The following is a 12,575-nucleotide window of genomic DNA, read 5'->3' on the forward strand; positions in this document are numbered from 1 at the left end:
GGTGCCAGGCCAGTGTTTTAGAGATGGGTATTCAAGAAAATTATAAAGAAAATAGAATGCTTAAAGTAGAAGTTCATTTAGCCCAAAAACTCTATCGGAAATCCAAACTATGTCCGTTTAACACCCCCCAAACCCAAATCAAACCACGGCGTGCTGCTGACCTGGTTTCCAACCTGGAGACCATTGTCGTGTCATTTTTATTATGTTAACCGCTGCATGAGAAATGTCCTCGATTGCACAGGAACAGGAGCCTCGTCGGGAGCGTGATACGCAAAACACACTCACAAGGTCTTTTGGAGACTAGAAATCACACATGCCCCGGAGGGACCCATCAAGGAGTGCGGCGGCAATGGGTTGCCCCGGTTCGACTTGATCGCCCCTATGGCCCCTGGATCATTTTCGTCGAGCACAAAAACAACAAATAACAAGGAGGAAGAAGAAAAAGGGAGAAGGAAAAGGTAAACATAAAAATGATAGATTGATTGATCGATTATGTGTTGTTCAATCGGTTGCCACCTCTCATCTATATATGAGGTAGATGGCGTTGCTATACAAGAAAAAGGACTCAAATCTCATCCAAAACATCAAAATCTAACCTAACTCGGACGGGTAGGGCCGGAACTTCCGATCTGGCCCTGAACTTCTGGGCTCAATATGTATAAAATAGCCCTTTTGTGTTGATCGTGTAGGTCACATACGATTCCACATTGCGATGATTCCAAAAGCAAATTTGTTCTTCACATCGAGATGAATAACTTCCATGTTTAACACTTTTCCATCTGAGATCACCTCGAGGATGAATTTTTGCGCACAAAATGGTAAAAATACCACAACTTTTGTTTTCTAGGTGCACCGCATGCAATGTTTCACATTTTCCTTGATTTATTCCAGGCTTTCCAACGATGTAGCACACTGTTTTTACTGTAACTTCTGCATACGACCTCAGATTGAGATGATTTAGAAGGCAAAATCATTCACCTCGACTAGATGAAGAATTTCATGTTGAACACTTTCAGTTTGAGGTTGTTTTGAGAATGCTATCATGCAAGCAAAAACCTGGTGGCATGACATGCCCCCTGTTTTTTTCCGCAAAGCTAGCCCCACCAAAGAATAACTTGTACACAATATTCGTTGCAAGGACGATGTCAAGACTTCATCGGTCATGTTACATGTGCATGCGTTGGGCGGTAAGTCTATATCGGCAACCTTCATGCTTAGTGCGATCAGTATATTTTGGTCATGTGTAAATTCTATAAATGAAAGCATGCTAGCCAAAATAAAATGAATACAATATTCCGGCCCTTTGGATCATCAACAAAATTGTCGTTAATAAAATTAATAATGATTTGATAATACCCTTTAAAAATTGTATTGCATCCATGGATCAGAATAAGTCGTACCTGGTGGTGAATTCCATGGCATAGGAATCAACAACATGTTTGACAAATATGGATGACGTGTGAGCTGGATATTTTGGTGAATCGATGCAAACCTTCATCTTACTTCTTTCGTGTTTCCATTGTTCTTCTTCTTCACTTTTCCTGCAGTTATTTAAAGATCTTCCTGACACGTAGGGTCTGGCATTCTTATCATTCTTAGTTAAATATGATTGAATATCAAGAATTTTTTCTTAACACAAATTGGGGACTAGGCCAAATTTAAACGCTCTCGTTTATTTATACTGGACTTTTTCACTTTATCATATGCCACCTTATTGTTAAAGGTAGGTTGATTTTATTTACATAAACCATTTAGTAGATTATCTTGAAAACTATACTTAACGTATAATTAGCAGAATTAGCAACATAATTAAAGGCATTCATGTATATTAAGATTGGTACCTATTTTCAATGGTAGTTTAATACTCGTCATTACAATCATTTGTTTGTGGTGAACTAAAACTGTATTTTGACACAAAATATGTTTTTTAAGATGTTTATAAGTATGTCCACTCTTTATACTTAAATATACACAATTTGGTAGAGGTAGGATCTCTAGAGTAGAAGTGTGTCGAGCTTAGGTGAAGCTAAACAGATTTTTGTTTTTTTTTGTGAAAAGATATTTCTAGTTTTCTATGAAGTGTCAACTACTAGCTTGCCCTAGAATCCTATCTTCCTTCTCGTGCATGAGTATCTAGTTGAATTGTAGTATGGTTTACTTATTTTATGTGGTTAACTGTAAATGAAACTAGTATATAACATCATCTACACCTAGGGTTCACAGATCTGGGACCCTGTACGTCCGGGTGTGTCAGTGGATAGCGTCTGGCATCCCTCATATCTTTGTCATTCCAACCATAGGCCTCATTCCCTAATCTTCATTTTCATATTACTAAGTGCAACATACCCTTCCATCGTCATACATAGCTAAAAACTAGTAAAGTAGCTATTCATCACCAGATATGTCGATGACCTCCTTGACGGAGCCTCCTCCTCGTCCTTCTCATCCGTGAATAACTGCTCGCGCTTCACCTCCGCCTCGTGGATGAAGTGGCATGATGTCGCTTGAAGCTACGTCAGTTTTTCCCCCAAAGAGGAAGGGATGATGCAGCACATCGGTGGTAGGTATTTCCATCAAATATGAAACCAAGGTTATCGAACCAGAAGGAGAACCAAGCAACACAACGTAAACATCCCCTGCACACAAAGAACAACACCTCGCAAGCCGACGTGTTAAAGGGGTTGTCAATCCCTTTTGGGGTATGGCGCCTCAAGATAGGCAAAGGACGTGAGGTAAATTTGTAGATAGGATAAATAGATCGCAGATCAAATAAATTGCAGCAAGGTATTTTTTGTATTTTTTTAGTTTAATAGATCTGAAAATAAACGTGAGGGAAAAGTAGATCGCAAGGCAAATATATGAGGAAGAAGACCCGGGGGGCATATGTTTCACTAGTGGCTTCTCTCGAGAAAAATAGCAAACGGTGGGTGAACAAATTACTGTTAGGAAATTGATAGAACTTCAAATAATCATGACGATATCCAGGCAATGATCATTACATAGGCATCACGTCCAAGATTAGTAGACCGACTCCTGCCTGCATCTACTACTATTACTCCACACATCGACCGCTATCCAGCATGCATCTAGTGTATTAATTTCATGAAAAAATGGAGTAATGAATAAGAACGATGACATGATGTAGACAAGATTCATTTATCTATTGCGGCAGATATGGATCCCGTCTTTTTATCCTTGATATCAACGATACATACGTGTCGGTTCCCTTTCGGTCACTGGGATCAAGCACCGTAAGATCGAACTCACTACCGGGCACCTCTTCCCATTGCAAGATAAATAGATCAAGTTGGCCAAACAAAACCCAAATATCGGAGAAGAAATACGAGGCTATAAGAGATCACGCATATAAGAGATCAAAGAACTCAGATAACTTTCACGGATATAAAAAGATATAACTGATCATAAACTCAAAGTTCATCAGATCCCAACAAACACACCGCAAAAAGGACTTACATCATATGGATCTCCAAGAGATCATTGTATTGATAATCAAGAGAGAGAGAGAGGAAGCCATCTAGCTACTAACTATGGACCTGAAGGTCTACAAAGAACTACTCACGCATCATCGGAGAGGCACCAATGGAAGTGGTGAACCCCTCCGTAATGGTGTCTAGATTGGATCTCGGTGTTCTGGACTCTGCGGCGGCTGGATGAAAATTTTGTCGACTCCCCTAGGGTTTCTGTAATATTGGGGTATTTATAGAGCAAAGAGTCGGTCCAGGGGGCACCCGAGGTGGGCACAACCCACCTGGGCACGCCTGGGCCTCCTGGCGCGCCCAGGTGGGTTGTCCCCTCCTCGGAACTCCCCCTAGGTGCAACCAGGGCCCATTGTGTTCCTTGTGGTCCATAAAAAATCATCGTAAATTGGCGTGGTATTTGGACCCCTTCTGATATTGATTTCCTGCGATGTAAAAAACATGCAGAAAACAACAACTGGCACTTGGCACTATGTCAATAGGTTAGTAACAAAAAAATGACTATATAATGATTATAAAACATGCAAGATTGATAATAAAATAGCACGGAATAGTCAAAAAATTATAGATACGTTGGAGATGTATCAACATCCCCAAGCTTAACTCCTACTCGTCCTCGAGTAGGTAAGTGATAAAACAGAATTTTTGATGTGGAGTGTTGTTTATCATGTCATATCATATTCTTTTCTTCATAGCATGGACATTTGGACTTTTATGTGATTCAAAGCAATAGTCTAGTTTTGACATAATAATTTAGATACTCAAGCATATCAACAAGCAACCATGTCTTTCAAAATATCAATGCTAAAACAAGTTATCCCTAGCCCATCATGCTCAAACATTGATCCATTCATGAAACACACTCGAATATTAGCTACACCCAATACTTAAGTACGATCATATTGTCCCCTAGTTGGTGCTTTTATAAGAGAGGATGGAGACTCAATTTCAAAAATAAAAATTGCATAAAGTAAAAGAAAGGCCCTTCGCGGAGGGAAGTAGGGATTTGTAGAGGTGCCAGAGCTCAAAGCGAAAAATTAGAGATAAAAACATTTTGGGAGGTGTATCCATCCCACCAACAAAAACGACTTGGAGCATACCAACACTTTCCATGCTAGATATATCATAGGCAGTTCCCAAACAGAAAATAAAGTTTATTCCTTTTTCCACCATAACTTTCACTTTCCATGGCTAGCCGTATCCACGGGTGCCCTCCATACCAACACTTTCCAAGGAATTTATTATTTGACAACATAAAGTAAATTCATTTTTGCATTTCGGGACTGGGCATCCCTAAAACCTTTGCCTTACTCTCGTGCAATGACAAGTGAATAAACACTCATCGTGAGAATAACACATCTAGCATGGAAAATATTAGCTACCCGTTACCGTTCCGCGAGCGAAACAAACACACAAAAGAGAAGTTCATTTTGAAAATTAGAGATGGCACATGCAAATTTGCTTAGAACGGCAAAAGAATACCGCATATAGGTAGATATAGTGGACTCATGTGGCAAAACTGGTTTAAAGGATTTTGGATGCACAAGTAGAGGTCATACTTGGTGCAAAATGAAGGCTAGCAAAAAGATTGAGAAGCGACCAACCAAGAAACGAATAATCTCATAAGCAAGCATTAAGCATAATTAACACCGAATAATGCACCACAAGTAGGATATAATTTTCATTGCATGATTATTGACTTACGTGCATGCATAGGGAATCACAAACCTTAACACCAATATTCCTACTAGAGCACAATTACTCACCAACATGACTCACATATCACATCATCATATCTCAAAACTATTACTAAGAATCAAGTTTATTTTGTCCAATGATCTTCATGAAATATATTTTTTCTTTATCCTTCTTGGATATCTATCACTTTGGGACTAATTTTCATGTGTTGCTTTTCATAAGCTCAAACAAATATAAGTGAAGATCATGAGCATAACATATTTTCTTTCTCTCAAAATAACTTAAGTGAAGCAAGAGAGAATTTCTTAAAAATTTACTAACTGTCAAATAAATCTAAGTGAAGCAAGAGATTATTTCTTCAAAAATACTAAGCACACCGTGCTCAAAAAGATATAAGTGAAGCACTAGAGCAAGTCCATTGCTCATAAAAATTTAAGTGAAGCATAGAGAGCAATTCTAACAAGTCATGACATAATTTTGGCTCTCTCAAATAGGTGTGTACATCAATGATTGATTTCTTAAAACACAAAATAAAGCAAGCAAAGACACATATCATACAAGACACTCCAAGCAAAACACATATCATGTGACGAATAAAAATATAGTCTCGAGTAAAATACCGATGGTCCTTAGAAGAAAGAGGGGATGCCACTCGGGGGCATCCCCAAGCTTAGTTGGTTGCTCATTCTTGGATAATAGCTTGGGATGCCGGGGCATCCCCAAGCTTAGGCTCTTCTATCCTTCTTTCATCCATCGTAAGATAACCCAAAACTTGAAAACTTCAATCACACAAAACTCAACAAAACCCTTGTGAGATCCGTTAGAAAAGAAAGCAAACCACTACTATAAGTGCTGTGTCAAACCAATTCTTATTTTGTTTTTGTATTATATCTACTGTATTCCAACTTTTCTATGGCAAAAACTCATCTAAGAAAACCATAGAGCCATCAAAATAAGCACACAACACAAAGAAAACAGAATCTGTCAAAACAGAACAGTCTGTAGTAATCTGGAACTTTAGATTACTTATCTAACTCCAAAAATTCTACCAAATTAGTAGGACCAGAATAATTTATATATTAATCTTCTGCAAAAATAATCAGAGCAAAAGCTCTTTTCTGTGATTTATGATAATTATTTTCGTGAGCACAAAGTTTCTGTTTTTTCAGCAAGATCAAACAACTATCACCCCGAAGATCCTAAAGGCTTTACTTGGCACAAACACTAACTAAAACACAAAAAACACAATCATACCAGTAGCATAATTGTGCTAACACTCAAGAACAGAAAGAAAAAAGAAAAAATAAATTTTATTCATTGGGTTGCCTCCCAACAAGCGCTATCGTTTTATGCACTTAGCTAGGCATAAAGCAAGGATCTAAGTTTTGTCATTTTTGGTGCTAGATCCATAAGATGCCCTCATGATTGATTCATATGGTGGCTTAATTCTTGTTCTAGGAAAGTGTTCCATACCCTTCCTAAAGGAAATGTGAACTTAATATTGCCTTCTTTCTTATCAATCACTGCACCGATAGCGCGTAAAAACGGTCTACCAAGAATAATTGGACAAGACAGATTGCAATCGATATCAAGAACAATAAAATATATGGGCACATAATTTTTATTTGCAAGAATAAGAACATCATTAATTCTTCCCATAGGCTTTTTAATAGTAGAATCCGCTAAGTGCAAATTTAAAGAGCATTCTTCAATATCAATAAGACCAAGCACATCACATAAAGATTTCGGAATTGAAGAAACACTAGCACCCAAGTCACACAAAGCAAAACACTCATAATTTTTAATCTTGACTTTGATAGTAGGTTCCCATTCATCATGCAATTTTCTAGGAATTGAAACTTCTAATTCCAATTTTTCTTCAAAAGCTTTCATCATGGCATCAACAATATGTTTAGTAAAAGCTTTACTTTGTTCATAAGCATGGGGTGAATTTATAATGGATTGCAACAAGGAATTACAATCAATCAAAGAGAAACTATCATAATTAAAGTTTTTGTAATCCAAAAGAGTGGGCACATCACTAGTTAAAGTTTTGACCTCTTCAAACCCACTTTCATCAATTTTTTCAACAAGATTTTCACCCTCCAAAATATTGGGACGCCTTCTACCTAAAGTTGACTCTTCTCCAGTCCCTTTTTCATCAATATTTATTTTACTAAACAAGGAATCAATAGAAGAAACACCAATCATTTTAAGATCTTCATCACTTTTGCGAAAGATATCACTAGAAAACGCTTTTTCTAAAAATTGTCTTTTAGCTCTGAGCATAGCGGTTCTTTTCTTAGTTTCATCCATAGAAACATAATGAGCTTTAATTGATTCATCTAATTCAGGCACAAAAATTTCATCTTGAGATTTTCCACATCATGAGCAATTCTATCAACACTTCTAGACAAATCATCAATCTTATTCAACTTTCTTCTATGGAAGTGTTGAAAACTTTTTGCGTGTTGATAAATTCTTTAATATTATTCTCAAGATCAGAGGTGTTCCTATTATTATTATAAGATTGATTTCCATAGGAATTACCATAATTATTAGAGGGATTACTAGGAAAAGGCCTAGGATTAAAATTACCTCTATAAGCATTGTTGTTGAAATTATTGCGAGAAATAAAATTCACATCTATGGCATCACTATTTTGCTCAATCAAAGTAGACAAAGGCATATCATTAAAATCAATAGGAGCAATTTTACTAGCAACCGATTTCATAAGAGCATCAACCTTTTCACTCAAAGAAGAAATTTCTTCAACCAAATTAACTTTTTTACTGGTAGGAGCCCTTCCGGTATGCCATTGTGAATAATTTGACATGATATTATCAAAAAATTTGGTGGCTTTACCCAAGGTAATTTCCATAAAAGTACCACCCCTGGCGGAATCTAAGAGATTACGAGAAAAATTCAATCCCGCATAAGAAATTTGTATGATCATCGAAAGATTTAACCCATGAGTTGGGCAATTCCTTAGCATCATTTTCATCCTTTCCCAAGATTGTGCAACATTCTCATGTTCAAGTTGCTTGAAATTCATGATCTGGGTTCTAAGGGAAATAAATTTTGTGGGAGGAAAATACTTAGTGATAAAAGCATCTTTGCACTTATTCCAAGAATCGATACTATTGCGAGGCAAAGAAGAGAACCAATTTTTTGCGGAATCACTCAAGGTAAACGGAAATAATTTCATCTTGACCACATCATTGTCCACATCTTTTTTCTTTTGCATATCGCATAATTCCACGAAGGTATTAAGATGGGACGCGGCATCCTCATTAGGAGTACCGGAAAATTGGTCTTTCATAACAAGATTCAGCAAAGCAGTATTAATATCACAAGTCTCCGCACTAGTGGTGGGAGGAGCAAGTGGAGTGCCAATAAAGTCATTGTTGTTGGTTTTGGTGTTATCTTGAGTCATGATGACCACACAACAAGATTGCACTCAAAAACAGATCCGGTAAAAAACGGCAAACGGAAAAAGAGAGGCAAATAAAGCGGCAAATTTTTGTGAAGTGGGGGACAGGAAAATGAGAGGCAAATAATGTAAATTGCAAGGAGATGAGATTTGTGGTTAGGAACCTGGTTATGTTGAAGATCCTTCCCTGCAACGGCGCCAGAAATTCCTTTTGATGTCGCTTGAAGCTACGTCGGTTTTTTCCCCAAAGAGGAAGGGATGATGCAGCACAGCGGTGGTAAGTATTTCCCTCAGATATGAAACCAAGGTTATCAAACTAGTAGGAGAACCAAGCAACACAACGTATCCAGGCAATTCATCATTACATAGGCATCACATCCAAGATTAGTAGACCGACTCCTGGGCAATTGATAGAACTTCAAATGGTCATGACGATATCCAGGCAATGATCATTACATAGGCATCACATCCAAGATTAGTAGACCGACTCCTGCCTGCATCTACTACTATTACTCCACACATTGACCGCTATCCAGCATGCATCTAGTGTATTAAGTTCATGGAAAAACGGAGTAATGCAATAAGAATGATGACATGATGTAGACAAGATCCGTTTACCTATTGCGGCAGATATGGATCCCGTATTTTTATCCTTAGTAGCAACGATACATACGTGTCGGTTCCCTTCCTGTCACTGGGATCAAGCACCGTAAGATCGAACCCACTACCGGGCACCTCTTCCCATTACAAGATAAATAGATCAAGTTGGCCAAACAAAACCCAAATGTCGAAGAAGAAATACGAGGCTATAAGATATCAAAGAACTCAGATAACTTTCATGGACATAAGAAGATATAACTGATCATAAACTCGAAGTTCATCAGATTCCAACAAACACACCGCAAAAAGGACTTACATCATATGGATATCCAAGAGATCATTGTATTGATAATCAAGAGAGAGAGAGGAAGCCATCTAGCTACTAACTACGGACCCGAAGGTATACAAAGAACTACTCACGCATCATCGGAGAGGCACCAATGGAAGTGGTGAACCCCTCCGTGATGGTGTCTAGATTGGATCTCGGTGTTCTGGACTCTGCGGCGGCTGGATGAAAATTTCGTCGACTCCCCTAGGGTTTCTGGAATATTGGGGTATTTATAGAGCAAAGAGTCAGTCCTGGCGGGCCCAGGTGGGTTGTCCCCTCCTCGGGACTCACCCACAGGTGCAACCAGGGCCCATTGTGTTCCTTCTGGTCCAAAAAAATTCTTCGTAAATTGGCGTGGTATTTGGACCCCTTCTGATATTGATTTCCTGCGATGTAAAAAACATGCAGAAAACAGCAACTAGTACTTGGCACTATGTCAATAGGTTAGTACCAAAAAATGATATAAAATGACTATATAATGATTATAAAGCATCCAAGATTGATAATAAAAAAACACGGAATAGTCAAAAATTATAGATATGTTGGAGACGTATCATGGCGGTTCACCGCTACATCCGCCTCGGACAAGATGGACTCGACGATGGCCAGTTGCTTCGCCGCCTTCTTCGCTTGGGTGAGCTCGAACTCCGGCAGTGCATCCTCCATGCCGAGTCCGTCCTGCTCCGGTGTTGGCGACTCCCGCTCCACCCCATTGCCCGAGATTAACTATCCTTGGGGTACCCCTTGCAGTGGGGTTCCCAACGGACAGTAGCAGGCGCACGGGAGCGCTTTAGCATCAGTCGTGTGGTGTGTTTAGCTGTCATCAGATGTCACGTGTTGGGTGCATCCACGGGTGAATAAAAAAATTTAACACGTTTTTTGATTTTTCTTGATATTTTTGATTTTTTTTTGCTTGGTTTTCCTAGGTTTTCTTAGAAAAAAATATTTTTCTTCCTCCCATGAAGCACGATGTGTGAAAAAGCACGGTTGGGATTCAAGGAACACAACTATGCTTCCCAAAAGTGAAAAGCAGAGTGGTCCTTCCACGTGAAGCACAACTGTGATTTTCGAAAGTGAAAAGCACAGCTATCCTTCCATGTGAAGTATAGTTGTGCTTCCTGGAAGTGTGAAAAACACAGTCGTGCGTGAAGCACTACTGTGCTTCCTGAAAAGTGAAAAAACTATTGTGCTACTGGTTTTTTGTTCAGTGGTATTTTTTTGTTCCCTATTTACATGGGATCTAGTTTTCAAGATTTTGATGCAAGAAACGCAACACATAAAATCGTTTATGTTTCGAACACACGGTTCAAGAGATGCAACATTTTGAGAAAATGAATCTACAAAAAAGCACGAAACTCAAAACTTGTTCACTATGAAAGGAGATAGGAGTGACATTTGCAAGGTGTACTCCTTAGTAATTTTGATATTTTCCTAACATATCATAGTGGGAGAGCTACATTGGATCATCTGGGCGGGCCATGGCCCAGTTTTACTTGGTTGTAGCTCCACCACTTCTATCATGTTGTTATAATTTAAAAATAGATAAAATCGAGCTAGTTATGAACTCACAATGGATTGAGTTAATTGGCCCTCGGACCTCGCAAATGACGCCTCAGATCACCTGGTCGTCGCATCATGCACCCTAGTTTTTTCACATGTATCCTCCCCGCCATGCAGGCCTTGATGTCTCTGGGCCGCTGCTCTAGGGACTGATCAGGATGACCCATCATTAATTGGGATGAGAAACTTCTTCATAAAACGAGACCTCCTATACCGCGCGTGACATGCTGACAAACGAGCCAGCGCGTATGTCCTCCCCTCCCGCGCGCCCTATTTGGCCAGCGGCCGGGATTCCTCCTGTTTTTTCCTATTTTTATTCTTTATTCTTTAAAACATTCAGGATATCAAAAAATTCAAAAATTCAAAAAAATTATAAATTTCAGAAAAATGTTCCTGATTTCATAAAATGTTCATGGAATCAGAAAACTATTAATGATTTTGAAAAATATTCACATATGTAAAGAATGTTCATGAGTTAAAAAAATGTTTGTTCATTAAAAATGTTCAAAAAATTCAAAAAAGTTCGTCAAATCAAAAACAATTAACACACACAAAATAAATTCACCGATTTAACAAAAAGTGTTCATTGACTAAAAAAAAGTTCAACGATTCAAAAAATGTTCATCAAATTCAAAAAATGTTCATGGATTCAAACAAGTTTCTCGATTCAAAAACATTGTTCGTCGATTCAAAAAATGTTTGTCGACTAATAAAAGGTCATTGGTTCCAAAAGCGTTCATCGATTCAAAAAAATGCTCAAATTTCAAGAAAATGTTCACAAATTTTAAAAAAAATGTTCATCGATCTAATGAAATGTTCACAAAAAGTATAGTTTTTTAGGATTTCCAAAATGTTCGTCACATTTGAAAAATGGTCATGGTTTCGTAAAAAATGTTCGTGAATTCAGAAAGTGTTCATCAATTGAAAATGTTCGTGATTTCAAACATATGTTCATGAATGAAAAAATATTCATGATTTCAGAAAATGTTGACATATTTTAAAAGATGCCTGCAACAAGAAAAACAAAAAAAAGAAAAAAAGAAAACAAAACAAGAAGAAAAAAATAAAAAATAATAAAGAAAGAAAACCAGAAGAAGAAAATGGAAAAGAAAAAAATTGTTCATGGAAGGTTATAGAATCTTCCCAAAAGTAGTATGGGGAAGAACCTAGAATGGGCCGGGCCAGAAGAGGACCACGCGCACGATGGAGGTAGGCGCTAGGTCGCTTCGTAGTAACCTACACGCAAAATAGGGTTCCCCTCATAAAACATCATCTAAACTGCAAATATAAACTCCTAAAAAGAGCTTGGGCCTTCTTTGCTGCATGAGTCTGGAAGAGTACCGTGCCTGCACGTTGCGAGTTCTCTCTTTGATGCGAAATGTCACATTTGGAGGTGAACGACGGTGGAACAACGAGGAAAGCTTCTACCCGGGTTGTCACTCATGACACCATCTCATTC

The sequence above is a fragment of the Triticum aestivum genome, chromosome 1B (assembly GCF_018294505.1).
Source record: "Triticum aestivum cultivar Chinese Spring chromosome 1B, IWGSC CS RefSeq v2.1, whole genome shotgun sequence".
Classification (NCBI taxonomy): domain Eukaryota; kingdom Viridiplantae; phylum Streptophyta; class Magnoliopsida; order Poales; family Poaceae; genus Triticum; species Triticum aestivum.